The 27095-nt window shown below is 43.1% G+C and overlaps 1 long non-coding RNA gene across 2 annotated transcripts in view; it reads right to left on the minus strand.

Moving 5' to 3' along the window:
* The window catches only part of LOC142021672 (uncharacterized), a 39900-nt gene that overhangs the window by 7205 nt on the left and 5600 nt on the right, over window positions 1-27095 (minus strand). The window contains exon 2 of one of the 2 annotated variants that reach the window (XR_012647740.1): window positions 18967-19340. This is a non-coding gene — a long non-coding RNA (uncharacterized LOC142021672). Of the gene's footprint in view, window positions 1-18966; window positions 19649-27095 lie in introns of those variants that run through there. The other variant, XR_012647739.1, reaches the window with a different exon arrangement.

Genomic DNA, 27095 nt, shown 5'->3' on the forward strand with positions numbered 1-27095 from the left:
ATGGGATGCTCAATTTTCTTGCTTTCAGAGTGCAAATTTCTGAGACAGGCTGTTGAAGAACAGAACCTGTTCTGGAAAGAAGGTTTGACATTGCATTTTAAAATGATGGATTTTGTAACCGCTGTCTAGGCTTACAACAACTCTTGTGCCAAGTGAGGTGTCTAATGAAAGCTGGTGATTCACTGACTCTGTTCTGCTTATATGTGTAATTTTTGTTACTCTCCTCTGTCCACATCTTTCCCTAAAGTGTGATGCCCAGAACTGGACACAGTACTCCAGCTGAGGCCTCATCAATAGTGAGGAGAGCTAGACAATTACCTTCAATGTGGTATATAAAATGCTTCTGCCACTATACCCTAGAACAGGGGACAACAAATTTGGGGGAGTGAAATGTCATGAGAGGGGTGCACAGCACAACCCATTTTTGGGTCTCAGGCTTACCCAACTATGTTGAAATATTTTATTGTTTTATGTATGTATGTTCACATTTATATACCAATTAATAAAGGTTTAAAATTCTACACACTTATTTTTTCACACATGCTGAAAATGTTTTTATATGAAAATAACTATAATTTCCATCAGTTTGTATTACATTAGACAGGTTGGGAGCAGACCCTGCTAATTGCGGGAACAAAAAGTGGGGCCCAATGTAAAAAGTTTGCTCACCCCTGCTGTAGAATGACATTAACCTTTTCCAGAAAAGCCTCACACTGTTGACTTATAGTCCATTTGTGATCCATTGTGACTCCCAGATCCTTTTCAATGGTACTACGGCCAAGTCAGCTATTTCTTCTTGTAGTTGTACATTTGATTTTAAATGTAATACTCTGGATATTATTAAAAACAACAAGAAGTCCTGTAGCACCTTATACATTAATAGATATTTTGTAGCATAAGCTTTTGTGGGCAAAGACCTGCTTTGTCAGATGTGTGAGTGGGGGGTTTCAGAGGAGGATTTAAAGAGGGAGTCTCAATCAAGGGGAGGGCCAGAACTGACAAGGTCTAGTCAGTCGGGGTGGATGTGGCCCATTATCAGCAGTTAATGTGGAGCAGTTGTGAGCATCAAGAGAGGAGGAATCAAGTCAGTTCAGTCTTGCCCATTGTCAGTTGCTAATGTGGAGGTGTGAACATCAAGGCTATGTCTACATCAGCCCCAAACTTCAAAATGGCCATGTAAATTAGCATGCGGGCGGCCGCGGCACTTCGAAATTGACGCGGCTCGCCGCAGCGCGTCTCATCCTGACAGGGCTCCTTTTCGAAAGGACCCCGCCTACTTCGAAGTCCCCTTATTCCTATGAGCAGATGGGAATAAGGGGATTTCAAAGTAGCCGGGGTCCTTTTGAAAAGGAGCCCCGTTGGGACGAGCCGTGCAGTGGCAAGCCGCGTCAATTTCGAAGTGCCGCCCGCATGCTAATGAGGCGCTGAATATGTATTTCAGCACTTCATTAGTAAACTTCGAAATGGCCATTTACATGGCCATTTTGAAGTTTGGGCCTAGTGTAGACACGGCCCAAGAGTGGAAAAACTGCTTTTGTAATGGACCAACTACTTCCAGTCTCTGTTCAATCCTTGGTTCATGGAGTCAAATTTGCAAATGAATCGCAGCTCTGAATTTTCTCTTTGCATTTTATTTTTGAAATTTTTTTGTTGTAGGACTGCTACTTTTACGTCTGTCACTTAGCGTGCAGGGAGATGGAAATGTTCTCCTACAGGCTTTTGTATGGACGTCAGGAATGGTAACGTACAAAAATCTGTAGGAGAGCACTTCAATCTCCCTGGACACTCACTAACAGATTTAAAAGTAGCAGCCCTACAACAAAAAAATTTCAAAAATAAAATGCAAAGAGAAACTGAAGAACTGCAATTCATTTGCAAATTTAACTCTGTCAACCAAGGATTGAACAGAGACGGGGAGTGGTTCGCCCATTACAAAAGCAGTTTTTCCGCTCTTGATGTTCACACCTCCACATTAGCAACTGACAATGGGCCACATCCCCCCTGACTCAACTGACTTGATTTCTCCTCTCCTGATGTTCACATCTCCACATTAACTGTCAATAATGGGCCATATCCACCCTGGCTGAATAGACCTTGTGAGCTCTGGCCCTCCCCTTGACTGAGACTCCCTCTGTAAATCCTCCTCTGACATGCCCTTCCCCATGTATCTGATGAAGTGGGGTCTTTGTCCACGACAGTTTATGCTCCAAAATATGTTAGTCTATAAGGTGCTACAGGACTTCTTGTTGTTTTTGAAGATACAGACTAATCAGCCACCCCTCTGATACTTGGATATTATTGAATTTTATGTTGATTTCAGAGCAATTCTCCACTTTGTGAAGTTTGTTTTGAATTGTCATCCCAGCCTCCAGTTTTGCAGTGTTTTGCAGCGCCTCCCAGTCAGATGCCATCCGTATATTTTATAAGCATATACTTTGCTCATTATACAAATCATGAATTAAAATATAGGACTGACCCCCCTCGCAGGACTCCATTAGATACATACTCCCTGCTCAGAAGCAAGCCATTTAGAACTACTTTTTTGAGTGCAGGCTTTCAGCCAGCTGTGCACCCATTTTATGCTAATTTAATCTAGACCACATTCTTCTATGTTTCAAAAGCATTAAAATCAAGACATATCCCATCTACTGCAGCCCACCTATTCAGTAGCCTCATAACCAATGTTCCCTCTAATCTCTTCTATCCATGTGTGGAATTTTTCCATCCACATGTGGAATAATTTTTATGTACACTGAGGCATGTGTGAATGTGCACTGCCAATAGAAACAAAAATTTAGCTGTGGGATCTGTGCTAGTCATCTGGGTGGTGCCTGAATCTCTCCCAAGTGGCTGCACAAGCACCAAGTTTACAGGGAACACTGCTAATAATCCATAATAATATTAATGAATCCTCATATCAATAACCCCACTGAATGGAGCATAGTTAAGGTTAATTGGGAGAGTCTTCACAGCGAGTTTCTTTGTGCTCAAGAATTTGCTATAATGTTCCTTTAATGGAATTACTTGTACGTACCATTTGTTTCTCTCTCTCTCTCTCTCTCCATTTCTTAATAGAGCATTTTATCGTTGAATACACAATGGTACACAAAATATATACAGATCTCAGCAGCACCTTCATAAACATGGAGGTTCAGCTACTTTAGAACTTCATTTTCGCAAGGTTGTAGCCTTCACAAGGCAGAAGAGGAGCATCTCCTATAAAGCTGAACCAAGGACTGGGTTCACAGGCACCCTAAGCCATGAACAGTTGCAAAAGAACTTGGCTTCATACGTGACTTCAGGCTGTGCAACATATCACTTTTGGTAAACTGGTCAGAAAATTGGAGCTGCATTGTGCAGAGATTGGTTCAGAAACTACTGGAATTAAATGTGGACTTGGTCTAACATCACACTGCACTGTTACACAACAGTGAAGGACAAGCAGTGAAGAAGAACTCTGCATGTAACTATAATTAGAAGAGGGATTAGGGTACGCTGAATGTAATTATCCAAGATGGCATTTGCCCAGACTCCAGGGATAACAAAGCTACTTTTGAAAAAGTTGTCAGGGGATCATATGACCAGAACTGTTTAGAATTTAGAGTTTATGGCTCGTATCAGAAATGCAAATTTCAGAGCACACTGAAAGTCTGCATCAGAAGAAAGAGCTAAAGAATCTTGTCCACTTTCTATCATCAGCTCCTTGCACTCAGTCCTTCTGGGCCTCTTGAAGCTGTTGCAGGATGAGGTCCTGCTTTGTTCTTTTCTTGCAGCACATCACAGTGAGCCTGTCACTCCCACTTGCACTACCTGTTGAAGACAGTCAAGGTCAAAATTTAGATACAATTTTTGAGTGTGACACTAGGCACAGAGCCACACAATGAATGGGTGTCTGTTTTACTATCACTACAACTTTTGTTTTACAAGGCCACTTTTGACTTCTTAAGGCTGACAATGAATCAGTCTCTGCAGAATAGAAGTTGTAACTTCTCCGGACCATTTCATTGCTGGCATGATAACATCCTGCCAGCTAAGGGGACAGGGAGACAGAACTCAGCAGTCATGTGGCAGGTGAGAGGGACTAATACTACCATCCACATGGTGGGCTGCAGTGCAGGGAAAGCTCTGTAAAATGTAAAGTTCAGAAAACAACTTTTTTGGTGTCTCCTCCTAAATCCTGTGCCGGGAAGAAGCCATTTAAAGCACAGAAAGCCCATGCTGGACATGCCATTGTTCAAAAGCAGGGTCCACATAGCCCAGCTACTGCATGATGTGGGGAAGAGGGTGAGCCCAATGGTTCCATTCTGGGTCTCTTTTGCGACCCTGAGAACTGGAACCCTGAGAACTCTGAGAACTCATGGCCACATGCGATCACTCCTGAGGTCTGCTAGCCATGCTGGCCAGAAGGAAATGAATTCAAATTCTTCGGCTTCCTGTTACCTAGTTCCTGCACACCTGGGCTGTGTCTACACGTGCCCCAAACTTCGAAATGGCCATGCAAATGGCCATTTCGAAGTTTACTAATGAAGCGCTGAAATGCATATTCAGCGCTTCATTAGCATGCGGGTGGCAGCCGCGCTTCGAAATTGACACTCCTTGCCGCCGCGCGGCGCATCCAGATGGGGCTCCTTTTCGAAAGGACGCCGCCTACTTCCCATGAGCTCATGGGAATAAGGGGACTTCGAAGTAGGCGGTGTCCTTTCGAAAAGGAGCCCCGTCTGGACGCGCCACGCGGCGGCAAGGAGCGTCAATTTCGAAGCGCGGCTGCCGCCCGCATGCTAATGAAGCGCTGAATATGCATTTCAGCGCTTCATTAGTAAACTTCGAAATGGCCATTTGCATGGCCATTTCGAAGTTTGGGGCACGTGTAGACACAGCCCTGGAGAGCAGCAGAGGTGAAAGTGTTCAGAACGGACACATTAGGGGCATTGTGGGATACCTCTGGAGGCCAGTAAAATCAGTTTATAATAATGCTGTTTCCATACTAGCATTAATTCAACTTATTAAATTCGAACTTGCAGTTCCTTCTCCTGAGAAGGCTGGGGGCTAAAAAGTTGACTTTAATGTCCCTTAAAAGCAACCTAATGATTTTGCAGTGAAGACGGTCACATTATAAAATCGAGTTAAGTCCCTTAAAATTGACTTTGTGCTCTAGTGTAGATATAACCTAGGTGCCTAGGGAGAAATCAGGTAGTGAATAGGATGTAAGGTGTAGAGATAGATTATTACCTCCAGCAACAGTGAGGAAAGTTAACAGAAAAGGTGCGTGGAACCAACTTTAGACCCAGTTCAGCAAAGTACCTTAGCACATATCTAAACTTCAGTGCTTAGCATTATGCATGTATTCTGAAGGTTTGCTGAATCCAGATTAGATCAAGTGTGTACTTAAAATTGAAAACATAGTTAAATGATTTGCCAAATTGGGATTTTCATGGGCCATTCACGGGCCCATTGTCACCTGGGAAGCCCCTGACAGTCAGTCTCCAAATTTGATGGGGTAACTCAAGTGTTTAAAGTTAAGCATGTGGAGGCTTGATGCAGATTATCATGGTGCTTTTTTAATTCTTTGCTGGAAAGTCATTCTTTTGGCGGACTGTATTTCCAGTTGCATTTATTCTGAACTATTTTGCTTTATTCTTTTCAGTCAACTTTTATTGACATTGGGAAGACTTTATTCAAGATTAAGTTTGGGTTGCTCTTTTTCATCTTCTTTGTCTTCTTACGTGTTCCTTTTCTATGGTTTATGTACGGAAGGAAATAATCTCACAATGAGGAATGAAAGACGGGAGGTCAGATTTAGGTCTGGTCTACATCAGGTAACAAAGTTAATCCCACATACGCAATTCCAGCTATGTCATTAGTATAGCTCGAATTGACATATCAGGATTGACTTTATTCCCTGGTGTAGACTGTGGCTCTTTGGCTCTTGCCAACATCCATTACTCCATGAGATAGTGTAGAGTACTAGGGCTGATGGCTGAGCCTAAAGAGATTGATTTTGCCTTGTCCTCGATCTCCGGATGATCAATCACTGCATGCCAAACGTTCCGTAAGTATATTCAGACCCTAAATTATCACAATGATCACTTTTGGCCTTGGAATCTATGTGTGAATGAAATACAAGAACAAATTAAATATGATAATATGAAGTTATGAATTCTGTGTCTGTCTGGGACTTTGGTGATTTCTGTAGAGGCTTGTGCAGCTGCCCTAGGGGCCATCTAAGCAGCACTCTGTGGGATTTCTCCCTACCCCATCTCCCCACACCCTTGCTCCAAGATTTAGTCAGGGGTATTTAGTACAAGTCATGTATAGATCATGGGCTGTGAATTTTTGGTTACTAGTGACCTATCTATGACATTTATAAAAATACCAGTAACTAAAATATAGCCCTAATAATAATGCTTAACCTGATCATCTAGTGCATGTAACACTTTCTAAACATGGTGATAATGTGTGAGGCTCTGCAAATACTAGTCAGTTAGCTTCCTCATCTAAATAATGCCAATACCCTAGGGAAAGTTCATGAGATATGAAGGATCTAAGTAGCATGGCTCTCCAGTGGTAAATATGGGATTTTTTTCCCCAGAGATATTAGAGGAGATACAGAATGGAGATGTGTGGGCCTTCCTAGCAGACTACATTCTTTGATTTAGGAACTGATAATAGTGAGACAAAAGGCATTGTGAAATAACTGTTTTGGCAAACTGTCAGTGTTTTAATGGATGCGTAAATTGCAGTAGATGAAGTATTCCAAAGAAGTGAATCACTGAAATCACAAACAGCAGAAGATGAGAATTAGAACATTAATGTAAACTCTTTCATCTTCAACAGCCCTGTTATCATAGGAAGATTTTAGTCACTCTTTTACTATTCAGGAAATTGCACCTCCCAGTTTATTAATCACTCACAGACGGTAAAGGAATCTGTCTCTAAGGAAATGATAATGTAATCTGACAGACAGAACACAGGCTGGGAGTATTGACCTCCTCATTCTAACCCTAGTTCTAACAGTGACTGTGGTCTTGGCCAAATCACCTGGCTTCAGTTCCTCAGTTTCTTCATTTCTACAGTTGGAATAATTCTACATACTTCCCCACCAACCAGGAGTGTTGTGATGATTTATTAGCTAATTGACAGTTTGTGAGACCTGCCTTTAGAAATATCTATGATGGTTAGAAATGTATATGAGTGAGCTGTGGGAAATCAGACCCTAATCCAGAAAGTAGTTTTATGCACATGCTTAACTTTAAGCAGGAGTATAATTGATTTTCATATGGTTATAGCTAAATGTACAGCTGGTCATATAATTGGAGATGCCTCTCCTAGAGCTTGAAGGAACCTTGGGAGGTTATGTAGTCCAGTCCCCTACCCTCTTGGTAGGATGAAGCACCATCCCTGACATCTTTTTGCCCAATCCCTAAATAGTCTCCTTAAGGATTGAACTGACAACCCTAGGTTTAGCACACCACTGCTGAAGCCTCTGAGCTACCCCTCCCCCAATGGCTACTGCTAAGCATGTGCTAAAGTGCTTTGCTGGATCAGGGCCTGAGTATAAAGGCATCTGCATTAAAATAAGGGCTCCAGCTTTCAGCACCTAACAAATTATTCTGTGGCCCAGTCTACATTTGCACATGCAAAGATCTGCCACACCAGTGCTTTAAAGTGAAAGTATGGACACGGCAGGAGTTCTGGATGAACTCTATGGACTCCACCTAAATGAGGGAAATCACTCCGAGCACTGGGAGCTCATTTACACCCTCATTTTAAAACTCTGTAATTTGCTGTGCCAAAGGGTGTGTTTTTTCACACCCCTCAGCAAGTAAGTTTCAGCACAATAAAGTGGCAGTGTAGGCATGGCCTAAGTTATGCCTTGAGTACTTTGATCTGGTGGATTTTCTGGGGCTGGTCTGTGGAGAAGCTCCTTGAAATGTTCTGCCCATCGGTTCAGTTGCTGCTCTGTCCCTATTATAACCTGTCCATTGTTGTCTTTGACTGGTCATTCACGTCTGCTGCATTTTCCTGAGAGTTTCTCTGTAGTGTCATACAGCTATTTCATGTTTCCAGTTCTCACTGCAGCTTCTGCTTCTTCTGCCAGATTCTCTGTGAAACTCTGCTTGTCCGTCTTCACACTCATCTTCACCTCCCTGTTGACTTTTGTGTATTCTTCCTATGCTTGCTGCCTTTGCTGTTATGGTGTGGCTGGTGTTAACTGCCCCTTTTTTGCACTTCCTCTCTTGTATCTTACACATTGTTTCTGCTGAGATCCATTCCTTTTGTTGGGGTTTTTGTGATCCGACAACTTCTTGGCAAGTTGCTGTTATTGTTTCTTTCACTTGTTGCCACCAGGTGTATAGATCTGGGTCTTTATCATACAGATCTGATAGAATCTGGAACTTGCTGGTCAATGTAAGTCAATACCGTATCTTGTATCTTTCAAGAACCTGATGTTGTATCTCTATCTTCTGGTTACTGTTTCTGACATGTTCTTCAGCTTCAGTTTCAGTTTGGAAACCAGTAGATCATGGTCTGATGCTACATTGGCTCTCCTGTTTACTTGTGCAGCATGTAGTGATCATCTGAATTTTTTTGGTACACAAAAGTGGCCAACCTGGTTCTCTGTAAAGTGATCTGGAGAGACCCATGTTGCTTTGTGAACACTTTTGTGAAGGAACAGACTACCTCTGGTGACCAGGCTGTTAAGGGCACAGATGTCTGAAAACCTTACTTCATTTTTGTTCACCTCTCCCAATTATGGGGATCCATCACCTCTTCAGAACTGGTGTTGTCCACTCCAATTTTGGCACTGAAGTCTCCCATCATGATTTTCACTTCTCTGTCATGTAGCTTGTCAAGTACATCTTGTCGATTGTGGAAGTCATCTTTGCTTCGTCACTGTGATCATTTGGTGGTGTGGAGCATGGGATGACTACCTCATGGTCCATTCCCTCTCATGGTGAGGTGGATTGTATGTCTCAAGGACCCAGAGAGCTATGCTAGCGGGAGCTACAGCTCCTGGAAAGGTCACCCAAACTGGACATAACAAAAGGTAGAGACCAGACAAATTTGGATCAACTCTCCCTGAGGTAAAAGGGATTGGCTTAGGGCTAACAACACTATCCATAAAAAAAACCAAAATTTACAGAAACATCCACAAAGAAACCCACAACTACACAAGTCTTGGGGAGGAGTTAACTATATGCTCAGATTGAGTAAGAAGAATGGCAGGGAAAGCCAAAAGGAAGCTGTCCTGCAGATAATTCTTCTCTCACACGTGACAGCCATCCTGTTTGGTATGTGGAATGTTCGACCATGTATCAAGTGGGGGAAGACAGCATAGATGGAAGTGGAGATGAAACAGTACAAGCTTGCGGTTTTGGGCTTGAGTAAGACAAGATGGACACAATCTGGGCAGCTACTCCTGGCAATAGGTGAAACCCTCATCTATTCAGAACCAGAAGGTGTGGGCTTTATTGTATCAAGAGAGGCATGTGGTGCTTTAATGGAGTGGACTGCAGTATCCTCACAAACAGATTCTACACAAAAGTGTGAAAGGTACTAATTGTGCAATGTTATGAACCAATCAATGAAGCAGCTGAGGAATATATGGAGTATAAAATGGATTAGAAAGCTGGCTTGATGGTCGGGCCCTACAGGTACTGGTCAATGGCTCAGTATCTGGATGGCGGTTGGTTTCAAGAGGAGCGCTTCAAGGCTCCATTCTAGGGCCGATGTTATTCACCATCTTTATTAATGACCTGGATGAGGGACTGGATTGCATTCTCAGCAAGTTTGCAGGTGACACAAAACTAGGGGGAGAGGTAGATATGTTGGAGGGTAGGGAGAAAATCCAGAGGGACCTGGATAAATTGGAGGATTGGGCCAAAAGAAATCTGATGCGGTTCAACAAGGAAAAGTGTAGAGTCCTGCACCTGGGGCGGAAGAATCCCAAGCATGGTTACAGGCTGGGGACCGACTGGCTCAGCAGCAGTATGAAGGAAAGAGACCTAGGGGTTATGGTGGATGAAAGGCTGGATATGAGTAAACAGGGTGCCTTGTAGCCAAGAAGGCTAACAGCATATTGGGTGCATTAGGAGGAGCACTTCGAGTACATCTGGAGAAGCAGTTATTCCCCTCTATTTGGCACTGGTGAGGCCACATCTTGAATATTGTGTCCAGTTTTGGGCCCCCAGGTATAAAAAGAATGTGGATTTGCTGGGGCAGGTTCAGTGGAGGGTAACAAAAATGATTAAGGGTCTGGAGCACAAGACCTATGAGGAGAAGCTGAGGGATTTGGGCTTGTTTAGTTTACAGAACAGAAGACTTAGGGGTGATTTAATAGCAGCCTTCAACTTCCTGAAGGGGAGCTCTAAAGAGGAGGGTGGGAAACTGTTCTCAGAGGTGTCAGATGGCAGAACAAGGAGTAATGGTCTGAAGTTGAAGAGGGAGAGGTGTAGGCTAGATATTAGGAAAAACTACTTCACCAGGAGGGTGGGTAAGCATTGGAATGTGTTGCCTAGAGAGGTGGTGGATTCTCCATCCTTCAAGGTTTTTGAGTCCCAGCTGGACAAGGTCCTAGGATTCTATGAAAAACATCCGGAATTCTCAGCAGATCAGAACTCAGACTAAGACCAGGTTATTTAACTCCAATGTCAAATCAGTCCTACTGTATGGAGCAGAAACGTGGAGAACAACAAAGAGGACTGTGAAAAAATGCAGATGTTTACAAATAACTGGCTCCGGAGCGACTGTCCATATACCATCAACAACCGAGATCTGTGGCAACTGACCCATCAACTTCCTGTCCAAGAAGATATGAGGAAGAGAAGATGGCAATGGATTGGACATACCCTTAGAAAACCAACCACTAGCATCACAAGGCAAACCTTAAGTTGGAACCCACAAGGAAAAATGAAAAGAGGGCACCCAATAAACACCTGGCATAAAGACCTGAAGGAAGACACTAAAAAGAAGGGATAATGTGGTCAGAACTGGAAAAGATCACCCGGGACAGGGGATCCTGGCAAAGGGTTGTCTATGGCCTATGCTACAAGATGTAGGAGTGGAAGAGGCTTACTACTACTACCCTAACCTAATAGAACCTCTGAACAGTTGTTGATACACAGTAATATTACCATAGGGAATCTCTTGAGCCCAACAAATCAAACATTGTGACTTTGGCACTAATCACTTTTCATCTAATATTTTAAGGGTTTCAAAACCAAAAGACTTGTTTCTCTGTAAGGGTCTTCTGATTCTTCTTCTCATTATTTTCCTTTGTTTTCTGGTTATTATTGTTCTGATTGTTGCTTAATGTGACACTTCCATTTACATAACATCATTTCTTTCAATACTCCACTCTGTAGCTGTTTTTATAAATGCAAATATCCCCATTCTGCTGTGTTATTCAACTATATGTAAAAAATAACGCAATAAAAACTGTTCTGAGACTGAGACTGGGGGAAGATCTTAGTCAACTCTATTACATTAAAACTCGAAATGCATGATTTCGAGTTGCGCTCAACTCACATTAATGCAAGTTAAGTGCAATGCAAAATTCTGCTCCCCCTGGCCCTGGCTCAAACCCCCTGGCCCTGCAGTGCCCTGGCTCAGCCCCCTCCAGCCCTGCTCACCACCTGTGTGTGTCTTTGGCTCAACCCCCTACCCCAATCCAACCCCCTGTGCACCTCCCGTTCAGCACACCCCACCCCCACTCCGGTTCTAACCCCCTGGTCCCAGTTCAAACCCTTTGCTGGCTCACCCTCCACTCCCACACCTGGCTACAGCTCAGCCTCCCCCCCACCCTGGTTCAAATCCCTCATGCATGGCTCCAGTTCCATCCTCCAGCCCTGGTTCAAATCCCCCGTGCACGGCTCCAGCTCACATCTCCGCCCTGGTTCAAACCCCCATGCGTGGCTCTAGTTCAATGCTCCCTTGTCCCATTTCAGCCCTGCTCCCAAGTGCGGCTCCGGTTCAACTCCGGCAGGTTCAAACCCTTGCGTGCAGCTCTGGTTCCATCCTTCCTCCCCAGTTCAACTCCCCTGGCCCTGCTTCAACCCACCCATGGCCCAGCCCACAACCTGAGCAGGGCTCCACTCTCCTGTGCCCCTGCAGCCCTACCCCACCCCAGGCTTAATCCCTCTACCCCATTCCCATGGCCCCAACCCACCACCAGGCTTAACCCTCCCCAGATGCCCCCCCCCCAGTCCCAGGACTTACCTTTCAAAAGGAGCTTTGGGTGCTCCTGCTGCTTCCCCAACTGCAGAACCTGTGTTCTGCCAGGGAAAAAGCTGTCCCCCACTTGTGCAAAATTCGGGTTACGCAAGGGTGCATGGGAATGCAAAGAAGACCAAAGTTCTGGGTAATGATGAGAGGATGGCAGTTTCATCTCCTGATACTATTGACAAACTTTTTTTATAACAACAAGCAGTCGTGTGGCACCTTATAGACTGACAGATATTTTGGAGCATAAGCTTTTGTGGGCAAAGACCCGCTTCATCAGATGCATGAGTTGGGGGGGTGGGTTTCAGAGGGGTGTTTAAAGACTGGGGTCCCAGTAAGAGGGAGGGCCAGAGTTGACAAGATCTATTCAACAAGGTGGAAATGGCCTAGTATCAACAGCACTTATCAAAAGAGGAAAAAACAAGTCAGATCAGGAAAGCTTGGAAAAGTTCCTCTAACTACAATACCCACCTAAGAAAGTGAGGAAACAGATTGATAGAGCCAGATGGGTCCCCATTTCAAAATCCCCATTTCGAAGTTGCCAGGGTCCTTTCGAAAAGGAGCCCTGTCTGGATGAGCCGCATGGCGGCGAGCTGTGTCAATTTCGAAGTGCCGTGGCTGCCGGCATTCTAGTGAGGCTCTGAATATGTATTTCAGCGCTTCATTAGTAAATTTCAAAGTTTTGGGCTAGTGTAGACACAGCCAAGGTGTAGAAAAATCATTGGGTCCAAATTCTTAAATTGTTCTGCATATAGAACTCCTGTTGCAATATAATATTGGGAGTTCTTCATATGGAGATATGGATTGCTATAGAATCAAGCCCTAAACCCTAGCAAGCGTTTCCATTCCTGCACCATTTCTCCCTTTCTCTCTCATTCTAGCTCACTCTCTGACTGTGTCTACACTTGCATTCCTCTTTTGAAAGAGGCATGCAAATAAGCGAATTGGAAAATGCAAATGAGGTGCAGATTTACATATCTGGCACCTCATTTACATATTCTTCTTTCGAAAGAAGAAAAGCAGTGTAGGCACAGCTCTTTCGAAAGTATACCCGCTCTTCAAAGAAACTCTTCCTCCCATGAAAAAAGGGAAGAAGGATTCTTTCGAAGATGGGTTTACTTTTGAAAGAGCAGCATCTACACTGGCTTTCCTCTTTTTAAATAAGCTCTTTTGAACTTAGAATATGCAAATGAAGTACCACACATGCAAATTTATGCCTCATTTGCATTTTAATGTGACTCATTTGCATAACTCTTTCAAAAGAGGAATGCAAGTGTAGACACACCCTCTCTCTCTCTCTCTCTCTGACATATGAATCTGCTAAAGCTGAATATGCTCCTGCTAGCTGGGTCACTCCCTGAGATGCTGTTCACATGACGTCAGGAGTCATCAGAAGGGTGAGCAATTTATTTATTTATTTCTTCAACTCTGATGTGTTTTTCTTAATGTACTTCAGAAACCTGCTTAAAAAAAAAGGGTGGTGGTGGGAGAAAAGCGTTCGTAGATCAGTAGATCCAGGCTGGGGTATCCTGTATTAGGCAGGGTTAGAACATCCTTCACCTTAACATTTATCAGTAAGAGCAAGCCTGTTTGGAATAGCATGTCTGCTGCAGCTTCTCCATCCCAAGTCTTCTAATCAGGTTCGCGTGCATCTGCACTAAAAAGAGCAGTGCTTTAGTGCCACCCCAGTCTCCCAACGTTAGCTGCATTTCCTCTCAGGCGAGATGAGGCAGAAAGGGAATGACGCCTCAGGAGAGGGGTGGGCTTCAGAACCTGAGCCACAACTGCCGAAGACTAGAGTTAGTATGAGCCCATTAGCCAAGTCTGTGGACTGAGGCTGGGAGGCTCTCTCCTGCTCATTCCAAAATGTGGTGTAGAAATACCCAGGAGGGACTGCCAGCAGGCAGAAATATGATCAGTGTGTAATTTTGGTGAGCTTGCTTGTTTGTTTAAAACCACGCAGCCAAGTTCCTCACGATTCACAGGGAAGAAATATCTGGCATGTGCTTGTGTGTTTTGAAAAGTTTTATAGTGGGAGTGAGCACAAGAATTGCACGGATAGGCAAAAAAAGGCTGGCATGCCCCTGCCTGTGCAGCTGAGAAGGCTCTTGTACTGTACAGACAAATGCTAAGGGGAAGCTGGAGTAAGATCTCTTCATACCAGCATATTCAAGCCTGAAACTCATCACAAATAACAGCACATCTTTTGAATAATAATTTCAGTAGAGTTTTATTTGAGGAGATCTTCAACTGAAGTCACTTTTACAGAATGATTTGAAGGAAAACATTTCTCCCCTCCACACATTTCCCGCTCCATTGCACCATCTCAAGTTTACTTTCACACTCTATTCATATCTTGTTGGTAATCCTGCTGAGTTTCAGTGAGAAAAAAAATACTAATAATGAAAATATAAAGAGTGCACGTACTCCATACAGTAAGTCCCATCAGTGCTGCCAGAGCTTCTCTAAATGAGAGAGAAATTGACAGTTTTTATAACTCATTACATCTTAAGTCATCTGCTCTGACTTAATTTTTGTGGCATTTAGGGGAAGTGAGTAAGATTTTTTAGAAAATAGCAACTATGTGAATAAATATTAAACTTCAGATTTAATAACTGCAGATTTTTCTTGAATTTCAGTAGCGCAAGGTCCTTTGGCAACAACTGAAACTGACTCTTGCCTTCTGGCATTTCTTTTTGTGTCCACCTTGGCGTGAAGAGGTTGGTGAGCTGACTTAGGCCTCCCAAAATAAATCCTGCTGTGCTGGGACTGTGGCTGGGAATGGAGCCAGAGCACGCTGTGGCTTCTGACCAAACAAAATGGTCACTTAGTTATCTTTAGGGATTCTTCTGTCTGTAATCCCTAGTCAGTAGTTTAGACATTTCAATTTCTTAGGATCACGAACTATAAAAGCCGGAAAGCAACACAGACCTGGTAGGGACTCCAGAAATGTTCTTGGGTTCCTTAATCTTTTATGTTTTAACTAGTAGTCTTTAAGTACAGTGCAATCTGACAGTATTTCTTATGGGTGAGATTTTAAAAGGCAAAAAGGACAGAAACGAAACTATCACTGACAGTTAACAAGAGTCAATGGTTATTAGCCAAGATGGAGGAGAATGGTGTCTCTAGTCTTTGTCAAAAGAGGGAATGGGCAACAGAGGATGGATCATTTAATGATTATCTGTTCTGTTCATTCCCTCAAGGGCACCTGGCCTTCGACACTTTCAGAGGACAAAATGCAGGGGTAAGATACACCTTTGGTCTGACCGAGTATTGCCATTCTTAGGTTCCCATGTAACTTGGGTACCTATGTGCCTTTGCAAATCTCCTCTACCCAGCCAAATTTTGGTTAACACGTTTGCTAAATGTTTTGTGACTATCAAATAAATAACAAAAGAGTCATATACATTAATAAACAGAAAAGACCTATTCATTGTTACAGGCTGTTCCCTAGGCCAGTGCAAGATTGTTTCTTACAGTGTATTAAGGAAATGTTGTTTTAAAAGGTGACAAACGAGAAACCAGGCAATTTTTGGGACAAGAAGTAATAGGAAATACTGTTAAAAGATTAAAGTATAATCTGAAACAATATATTCTGGTTTGAACCTCTCCGATTTTCTGTACAGAAATATCAATGAGCATTTCATGTATAAATTGAAGGTTATTTTGTTTTAAATGTAGACATTTCCCAAAAAGAAATCATCTTTTAACCTAGGCACTTCCAATCCATATTCTATTGTTCATTAATTATGTTATAAAGCAGATCTGAGCTTTTTTAAAAAGCATACTACAATTGATCCTCTTTAATCCAGCAACCTAGGGAAGCAGTCTAAAATGGATTATGCAATTTTTCAGGCCATGCGTGTTCAACACAATTAAAGTAAACAAAGACTATTACTAAAGCTTTTACAAACCACCATAGAATACTACACATATATAACATCATAAGATAAATCCTTAATGCATTGTATGTAACTTAATTTTGTTTTTATTATCATATGTGGGTTACTAAGCAGAAAACTACTAATTCTACCGTACATTGCTCTGCCATTTCTCATGTTCACAAGTTAAATTTGTGCTAAACAGTAAAGCATATATTTTATATGTATGCTTTTAATTTTGTTGCACTATATTTAAACATATTTTGTTTGTATTCTCATTATGGCACTCCACCCATGTGAGGGGGGGTGTCCCCAAACTACCAGTGTTCCCAGATCATGGACATCTGGATTAAGGAGATTCATCTGGGTGTGTGTAGGCAGGGTGGTCCTTGCTAGCAGGTTCCAAGCCTGGCAGATGGGTCACCCATCTTCTCAATGTCCTCCTGGCCTTTTTCAGTTCTCCAGCACCAGGCTCCAGCCTTGGGGTTCCTTGCTCTGTAGTATCAGGATCTAAGGATCGACCAGTGATGGCAAATTATAGAAAAGCAGCAGAGGGTTTCCTCTGACTTCCACCATTTTCAGAGCTTTCAAACTCAATATCTAAAATCTGCTCTAAAATCTGAATAGTTACTCTGACTGCTTGGAAATCTGCCACCTGGGGATGCAGAGAGCACTAGTGATCCACACATCAGGTCATTTGACTAAGCCTCAGTTACAGACTACTCCCCAAAACAGTTTCCTTCTGGCCTGTTAAGAAGAGAATAAAGTATTAAGTATGTTTTAGATGAATTGCAGACCAATTTAATTTACACGAATGGTGTGAATTCACCTGACCATCAGTTAACATAACTAAGGACAAGCCAATCCCAACCCTGTTAGACAAAAGGAGTTTTGGAATAGGTGCCTATAAGGTGCAACAATTTGAGAGTTATGGGTGGCAGTTTGATTTTGATGAAACTGTAAGCAATTTGTGAGAAGGGCAGGCAGAAATAGGCATGTGAATGCTTCCAAGGCAGGGGTTCCTATTAGGAATCAGAGGAGTGGAGAAACTAAAGGAGACTGGTGTGGAGCAAGGGGATTGTGGGGAGGGGGCTAAGTGGGGATGGCTGGTAGGGGAGGGGAGAAAGACTGGAGGTTCAGGTGAGGAAGCCATAGTCCCATCCAGGTCTTCCAGTGCACCCCACTGCACTCCTCCAGGAAGGCAGATTTCAGAACATTAGCAGCATGACATGGATCATGATCAGGGAGGTTTTCTTGTTATGTGAGCTTCAATATAACTATAAAAGAGAATTACAATATAACATCATTATAATTATGCAAATGGGAGTTATCAGTATTTAACAAGCAGCCAGGAGCTGCCCTGGAAATTCACTGTAACCAGATGTCACCTATATTAAAAATGTAATGGGGGGGTGTCACACATGTGACTTTCCCCAGGCCCTGCACCACCCTAGGGATGGCCCTGAACAAAGATACTATATTTCACACTGAGTAACAACTGTGTCCAGTTCTGATGCCCAGAATACAAAAAGTGTTTGATAAAGTGGAGAGAGTTCAGAGAAGAGCCACAAGTCTGATTAAAAGATTAGAGATGTGCCTTATAGCCATAGACTCAAGAGCTCAATCTATTTCGCTCAACAAAGAGAAACTTAAGTGATGACTTCATTACATTTTATAAGTATCTACAGTGAAGAACAAATCTTTAATAATTGGCTGTGAAATCTAGCAGACAAAGGTATACCATGATCCAGTAGCTGAAAGCTGAATCTTGGCAAATTCTGATTGGAAGTATACTATACATTTTAAGTGAAGATAATTCAGTACTGGAACAAGTTACCAGAGCTCATAGTGTGGGTGCTCCAACTCTCCAAGTTTCGAAATCAAGATTGGATGTTTTGCCAAAAATTGACTCTATGAATTATTGGGGAAAAATGCTATGACCTGTATTATACAGGTGATGATCGTAAGAGTCCCTTCTGGCTTTGGAATCTATGAATCTATCACTGAATGGGATGTGCACAGTAAACTATTTATTAGTAGAAAGGGTGGAAAGGTACATATCGGGCTTGGGTCAGTGTCCTGTGAGAAAGCTTGCCCTGCTGTTGCCAGCACTGTAGCTACTCCATAGATATACAAAGAGATGACTGACTGGGCACCTCTCACTCATTTAGTATAACCTTCTCATCAATTTGTTTTAAAACTACTGAAGTTTGCAAGCTAGAATACAAACTCAAGGGTCTCTGTACAGAGCTCAAAAATAACATGGATGAGTGCCGTTTAAATTTATACATAGCCAGATCCATAGATCCACAGTAGTTGCTGTTGCTTCTCTTTTTGTGTGAAAATTAATATTCAGGCAAGTACTAGGGTGACATTTAGAGCCCTGCAAATCTGCAATCATGCTTCCACATGGAAGCAGATATCTGCGGCTCATTTTTGTGGATATGGATGTGGATTTTCCATCTAGAATCCACAAATGTATATATATTTGCTTTATATCCATGGGGATCTGCATCTGTGGGCGTGGATAGCCATGGATCATTTTTATGGACGCAGATAATTTTGTAGCTGCACAGGATTCTATTGATATAAGTGTAAAGTACAAACCAGAGTGCAAACAGACACTGATTAATCCCCGATGCAACTTGGCCAATGCATTTAGTACTGACTTACAAACTTTCAAACTATTCCAGCCACAGGAGTCATTTTAAAGAGAAAGAAAAACTCGGCTGAAATGGTCTAAACCAGTGTGGTGTTTTGCTGGTGGGCTGGAGTATGTTGCAACTTCCAAACTTTATTTTCTCTTAAGTCTGTGCTCTGTAAAAGGTAAATGCCATTAGCTGACTTGTGTTCAGTCACTTACCCTTTAGGAGAAGCAGTTTATTCCACTCCTTTAGAAGAGTCTATCAACGTGAGTGAGATGTTCGAGAAATTAAACTGAGGCAATGCAAAAACCCAGAGAGAACATGCCTCTGCTTCTTCTGAATTCTCTCCTACCTATCTTTTTAAAAAACACAGCACACACATGAGTATTCCAGCAGCCTTGTTATAAGACATAAAAAGACATGAAGACAGCAAAGTTGTGTACTTTCAAAGAGCGAATCTTGGTCCTGGATGATGCTAGATTGAACAGTGCTGTATCAGCTGAAGCAGCAGGCAAGCAAAGGTGTTTCCCATCCCCCAGATGTGCATCCAGAACAAACAAATGTGCAATATGATTGCAATCTGGTTTGGAAGCTAAGAAAGAAAACATTCCCAATGTTAATTTTAAATTAATGTTTTTACATTTGTGAAGCCACACAAGTAAACTATAAATATGCAAAGCTATTTCAAATGTGCTATCCATAGTTCCTTTACCTAATGTTTGTTAACGGGAAGATAATGGGATAGCCAGTACATGCGAAGAAGCTCATTCAGCACTTTTCAGCTAATTTGGTGCATCTCTTGATTTTTTCATACTAGAAATAGCACTACATTAATAAACATCAGCAAACTGTAACGACAGCTTCTTTTGCACTGAACATTATTTCATTACTATAGCCCTTATGACATTATGGCTGTGTCTACACGTGCCCCAACCTTCGAAATGGCCATGCAAATGGCCATTTCGAAGTCTACTAATGAAGCGCTGAAATGCATATTCAGCGCTTCATTAGCATGCGGGCGGCAGCCGCGCTTCGAAATTGACGCTCCTTGCCGCCGTGCGGCGCGTCCAGACGGGGCTCCTTTTCGAAAGGACGCCGCCTACTTCGAAGTCCCCTTATTCCCATGAGCTCATGGGAATAAGGGGACTTCGAAGTAGGCGGCGTCCTTTCGAAAAGGAGCCCCGTCTGGACACGCCACGCGGCGGCAAGGAGCGTCAATTTCGAAGCGCGGCTGCCGCCCGCATGCTAATGAAGCGCTGAATATGCATTTCAGCGCTTCATTAGTAGACTTCGAAATGGCCATTTGCATGGCCATTTCGAAGTTTGGGGCACGTGTAGACACAGCCTATGTGTGTATTTGCTACTAGATTTTACTTCTCATGCTTTCAACTCTATTATTAACTAATGGACTCTGACTTAGTAACTGAGAGTACCCCTTTAAGTCACAGTGAATTCAGGACCCCACTCCTGCACCAGACAGAGTAGATCCTACTATATTTGATCAGACTGAGTAACCGTTCTTAAGCTCATATATGAAAATCAGTCAGTGCTGGTAAAATGCCTGACAAATGTTAGTTTCTAGTGGATACTTAACCCCTCTTGTAATTTTAACCTGACACATGTGACATGGACATTCCTACTGGACATATACTACCTCAATTTTCTACATCATATTCAAATAATGCGTATTGATTGCATAATATTTTTACATTAATAAATCTGTTAAGCAAAGTTACCATCTAAGAATAATTTTGAAATGTTAGATATAACACATTTCTACTTCTGGTTTTACTCAACAGAAAAGAAATGTGAGCCGCCAATAAACCCCCAGTCTTGTAAGATGTTGCATGCCTGCCTTTTCCTGCATCTACATACAGCCCGCTAGACTTCATTGTATTCTGCGTGAGTGCAGGAGTATGTCCTTTTAGATTCAGTTACAAAATCAAGGGTACAATTTGCAGAAGAGAGAGAAATATGTTATATAAGTTAAAATATTCAGACTCCTGCCCTTAAAGCTTGCTACTCAAACTCAAATTTTAGATTCCACAGAGTAAACAAAACAAGGACTCTTCTGTATTTATACAAAAAGTTGACTCTGTGGGCGAAGTGCCCAGTGGGTATGGAGGTGATGAGTACAAGTTCACAAATTTAAAATACATAGTGAAAAGCTCGAGCTCTGACCACAGCGTCTGACATATCAGATATACAGAAAAGAGTGAGAAAACAATGCACAGAAATACAGTAAGCTAGAAAACTGCTTGGCTCTCTTTAGGAGCCAATATAATTTAAATTCGTGCTATGGGCTGGACCTGCAAGCAAGAAGCTATATATTGCTAGGACTAAGGCTTTGTCTACACTACACTAGGCCATCTCAATAAAAGTTGGGCAGCGTAAATGCTGTTTGCCATAACTGTAACATAACTTTAAATAGAGGTTTGGGGTTAAATGCATTAAGGATGATTAAATGCATTAAGATAATTGGTTTTCTTTAGGAAAAAATGGTAAATTTAGTGCATAACTTGACATTTATTAACATCTACATACAAAATCTCAACAGATGTAATGGATATTTCATTAAGTTTTCCAACACGCAAATAAATTATGTGCAGTATAACTAATGTTTAGCTTGTAATACAAATCAACAAAATCAAAGTATTTTAAGTTAAGGGCTGACTTCTTAAACAAAATTTTTCTATATAAGTCAGAAGAGCTACATGATGGATAAATTTGGTCCCTTGTCAACTTCCTTTATATATTCTCATTCTAAGTGCATAAGAGTTGTGATGTTACGTAAATATATGCTTATGTTTTGGGGTTTTAATCTTCTTCCATATACCTCCCAAGTCAATAGCTACATTTTTCAGCCATCTAATTGCTGCACCATTGAGGTAGAGAGAAGTTTCAGTACACCCTACAATCTTCCAATTGTGCACTTCTACACCACATGTTTGACCATCTGCATTTGATCTAAGTGGTGACCACATCTGCATGAATATAACAAGGCAGAATATGGTCCTTCAGTGGTCTGTTTCAGCCTACATCAGACTTTGTTTTTAGCTATATCAACATGAAATCAGGATTAAATGAGGAAATATTAACATATCTTTAACTGTCACTATTAGCTGGCATAGCTGTAACATACTACTTAAAATCAGATATATAATTAAAAATAAAGCCACTATCATATGATAGAGGTTTTCTGTTGTTAAATAAATGCAGAAAGATTTATCGAAAATAAACATCAAAATGGTGATTTTGTTTGTAAAGTGGGAGGCACTTATCCCATGGTATATTTTACACCCTGAGGCTTAATTCAGTCATGCAAAGTGAATGGTGGCGTGCCATTGTTGTCTTTTTAAAGTATTACTCTTTTATGTGATGATGAAATTGAGGCTATGTCTACACTAGAGAGTTTTGTCAACAAAACCCAGGGAGAGTCCAGATTCTCAAGTTGTTCTGTTAACATAAAATTGACAGAATGCAGCACTTTTGTCGGGTAGTCTTATCCCATGCCCCACACCTCTGCCAACAGAGATCTGTTGAAAGAAAGCCAGTCTGGATGTTCCAGAGGGCCTTCTTGCGCTAGACAGGGTTTCCAGGACACTAGGCAGCTGTCTACTGTGCTTCTGGTTGGCCATTGGCTCTTGCGATCTGCTTGGCAGTTTGGTTGCAATCTGTCAACAGAAGTTTTGTTGGAAGATATTGTCTGATAAAAACTTCTATCAACAAATCACTGTAATCTAGACATAACCTGAGGCTATGTCTACACTCTGAGATAAATTTGAATTTATTAACGTTGATTTTGTAATGCTGGATGTTATAAATTTGAATTTGACTATCCTCACCTCCCTACATGCTCCTCACATAGTCAACTTTTTTCTTCTACACTCAATCAGCAAACATCAACCATTGCAGCAGTGCATTGTGGGAACCTATCCCACAGTTCCCTCATTCCAGCAGCTTTCTGGTTATGTTCGCTGGTCTTTGACATTATCTTTGCACATGGCATGTACTCATTCCCCTTCTGTGGTAAGCAAACATCCATTTTTCCAGTTGGATGGAAGGAAAAGTAGGGCATTAACAAAGATTGCAAATTTAACAGAAATCTTCTTCTTCTGTAACTGAATTACCAAAGATTTCATAAAAATCAGCAAGTGTGTGTCTTCTCAACTGGCCAGCCACTGACTGTCTCCCCTGCCATATGTGCATCCGATCCCTGAAAATAACACAGGGACCCTGAAATGCATGGAGAAAGAGTTGATAATAAAGTTTTTAAAAAAAGAGAGTTGCTGAGGGAAGGGTATTTGGCTTCCCAGTTCACTATACAGCTTCTGTACACAGTCTGTGTTCTCATCTGTCCCTCCCCACCCACTCTCCCATGTGTGAAGGGGTCCAAAGTTAGAAGAAAGAGGATAGAAAAGGCTAGGAAAAAGGATTTTTGTCTTCCCTCTTCATTACACAGAAATTGCCATCACAAGTGACATCAGCAACACCCCGAAAATCTTAGCTGCCAGGAGAGACTTCCTCCTCCTGGCAGCTAGCCCCCCCGGTCCTTGATGGGGTGGAGGGCATAGGGAGGTTCAGTGGGGGGGACAGTTGAAGTAGTCCCCTCAGGCAGCAGAAAGGCCCTGAAAATCTTAGCCACCAAGGGAGACTGCAAGCCCCCAAAATTCTTTCCTGCCCTTGAAGCCCTAACCATGCTCAAGCCAGGACGTGGTGCTGCCTGGCAGAATGGTCAGCGCAGAACAGCAGGCATGTCCTTTTATTGGGTTGGGGGCTACCCACATGATGTGGGTGAGCATGAGAAAGACCCCGACTGCATGGTGCCTGTGGGGGAGGAAGGAGGTTCAAGCACAAATGTAGACCATTGAAAAGAAGTTTCTCAGCCTCTTATGCAAGCATAACCTCCACAACAGTGCATAAAACATACCAAGTATAGAGACAGAACCACAAACTCCATGCTGGGGCTATTTCTAATGGGTGGAAGTGCTCACAGCACTAACAGCAAAGAAAGAAAGACAATTCTCAGGCTCGCATACAAACATAAGCCCACAGCCACAGGCTTCCCGGTCCCAATTTGAAATTCACGGTCTTCTTGCTACCTAATTCCTGTGCCCCTGGAGAGCAGAGGCCAGAGCGGAGCACTGTGGGGCATTGTGGGTTACATACAGGGCACCTCTGAAGGCTAATAAATTTGAATTTAACACATGGCACTTTCACGCTGGCCTTTATTCAAACTTTTAAATTCAAACTTGATGCTACACCCAGCAGGTTCTGACTATATTATGATATTGATATTAGTGCTCACTAAATCGACCTAATGGTGTTTACAGTGAGGCAGTCATATGGTAATATTGAGCTAACTGCCTTAAATTTTGACTTATCTCGGAGTGTAGACACAGCCTGAGGGGTTAATACGATTCACTATAGTAAAATGTAGCAGAGGTGGGTTCTATGCAAGCTTTCCTCTTAGGCCTCCAGATGATCTCAAGTCCTGACATCCCATAGGATACATCTACCCAAGCATCATCTGTCAACAGAAGTGACTGTTGGAAGGGATTTCCTGGCAAACCTTCTGTTGACACGGAAAAGGAGATCAAAAGAACAATCTGCTCTGTCGACAGAGAGCAGCCAGGCTGCCCAGCCCGCTCTCGACAGAATGACTGACTGGAAGCTCTACAAACAGGGCTGCCCAGTGAACTGAAAGTCTTGGCTGCTGATAAAAGGGCCCCAGAGCATCTACGTGGCTGTTTTGTTGGCAGGAAACTGTCAAAAGCGGCGTTATACCTGAACCTGGAGAGGTATAATGCTGCCGGTGGATCTGTTGAGTTTTGTCAACAGACCGTCAAAAAAGTACATTTTGCATGTAGACGCTCCACAGTTTTTTCTGACAAAAAGCACAGTTTTGCTGGGAAAAACCCTGTTGTGTAGATGTAGCCAGAGAGTCTCTTTGTCCAGCCCTGATCCATACTAAGGATTCTGGCCTTGTAACTGGCAAGTTACAGAAGCAGTAAATCATCTTCCAGTCCTGTAATTCCTGATGTGCCCACACTGGCAAGGCATTTAGCGTGCACTAACTCCCCAGTTGCTGGTGCACCATACAGCAGGCAATCTCCTTCTTGTAGCAATGTTGAGGTGCTGGACCTCATCAGTGTTTGGGGGAAGAGGAGGTTGTTCATTCCCAGCTGTGCTCCAGCCATAGGAATACCAATTGGCTGAGGTCAAGATGGATGGCTGAAAGGACCAGTGACCAGGATGCCCTGCAGTGCAGCATCAAAGTGAAGGAGTGGTGTGGGAGGAACACTGCTGCACTGGTGCTGCATGCACAACCTGTTGGTTCTACAAAGAGCTCGATGATCCCACCTCTACTCTGAAGCCCCCCATGGACACCACAGGGGTCATCCTAGACTGAACTGCGCCAGGGGGAGGAGACTGTGGACAGAGGCTGAGGGAGATGGGTCCAAGAGACAGAGGATGACTCTGCATCCACAGACTCATACAGTCAGGAGCTATTTTCTACCCGGGATGAGGCTATCTAGGTACAGCAGTCCTGTCAAGTGGCTTTGATTTTTGGAAGCACAGAAGCGAGTTTTGGGGGTGGGACAAGCTGCATAAGGGCCAGGACAGAAGCTGCAATCTCACAGAAGACCCTCCCTTGCTTCCTTCTCGTCGTCAAGCAGCAAAATATCTTCCAGGAAGAACACGGCCTGTGGAGAATGCATGGACGTTATTGACTATAGGAATCCCTGTAGTGGTGGCTCTCCCAAAGACATACATGCCCAGGCTACAATAAGACTCAGCATCAATGAATTTCCCTGCCCCAGTGGTCAACTCGCCATTTTGTGGGTCTTATGTCTTATGTGCATTTGTCCTGAACAGCCAGTTTGTGACAGGTATATGAACAGAATTTGTCTTTAAACTGGGTCATGGCCGTGCTCTGTCTAGTGTTAACAATGGTCACTCTGTAAGATGTTGCATTTTGGTTTCACAGATTTACCCTGGGGTTCCCAGCCTCCCCAGCTTTCACCAGCTCAATGGCTGCACTGGGCAAAGAAGTGGCCTCGGACAAGTGGAGAGGACCATTGTGTGACATTGTGCTGCAGGCTGCAACTGAAAAGGAGGACCTGAAGGAGTGTTGGGAGCAGTGGAGGGAGTGGCAGGAGAATACTGTGCCGGAATGAAGCCACAGACTGGCTCTTGGACATTACAAAGCACCCAGCTGGCACTCTCCAGGCACTGCAAGGACTACAAACAGAGTAGCTCTGCGATGGCTCCCCCTGCAACTGGTGTTCCAAAACTGTTTTCCATGCACCTCATCATCACTGCATTTTGACCACGATCTGGTTCCATTGGCATCCACTGTGTTTCACACCTGCCCCATCACCACAGACTCCCAAAGGCACCCAATGCACCCATCCCCCATGCCAGCCAGTTTAGCCCTGCCGAACTGTAGCTTCCATTGCACTGCACACCCAACAGCAGGAACACATTCAAATCTGCAAACGTGCTGGGGCCTCATGTTTTTCCCCCTCGCCCCTCTTCCCCAGGATGCAGATGTGTCATGCTGTGTGGGTGTTCTGTATCTGTGGTTTTCTGGGTTTGAAAACAGTCCTTACTCCATCACATGCAAACAGGTAAATGCACCCAGCAATCAAAAGGCATTTTTCTACTAAGTGCATCTCACAGCGCAATCAGAGTCCCCCACTAGCAATGCAGCCATGGCACTCCTTTGCGTGGCAATAAATATTGCTGACTTTCAGCATTCAATTGCCGCCTCAAGGCATCCTAGATCCTTGTGGCCCTGCACTGTGCTCCTCTAACAGTCCTGGTCAATCTCAGCCTCCAGACACTGAGCCTCAGCGAACCTTTCACCTTTCCCATCACTAATGGTATGGAGGTTACAGCATACATCTCTAAGTATAGTGTTGTTATTGTCCAGGTCCACCTTCCCATACAAACTTCACCAGCCACCTTTTAAATGGCCAAAAACTCACTCCATAGTCATTCTGCACCTGCTCAGCCTGTTGCTGAACCACTTCTTGCCACTGTCAAGGCTCCCAGTGTACAGCTTCAAGAGCCACAGCATTCTGAGGTAGGTGGCATCTCCCATGATCACAATGGGCATTTTGACTTCCTCTACAGTGATCTTCTGGTCCTGGGAGAAAGTCTTCGCTTGCAGCTTCAAAGATAGGCCAGTGTTCTGAAAGGTGTGTGTCATGAACCCTTCCACGCTGGCCTGCATTAATATCCATGAAACACCCCGGTGATCCATAAGTGCTTTGAGAACCATGGAGAAATACCCTTTCCAATTAATATACTTTAAAGCTAAGTGGTGCGGTGCCAGAAC

This window comes from Carettochelys insculpta, chromosome 16 (assembly GCF_033958435.1).
Source record: "Carettochelys insculpta isolate YL-2023 chromosome 16, ASM3395843v1, whole genome shotgun sequence".
NCBI classification, from domain to species: domain Eukaryota; kingdom Metazoa; phylum Chordata; order Testudines; family Carettochelyidae; genus Carettochelys; species Carettochelys insculpta.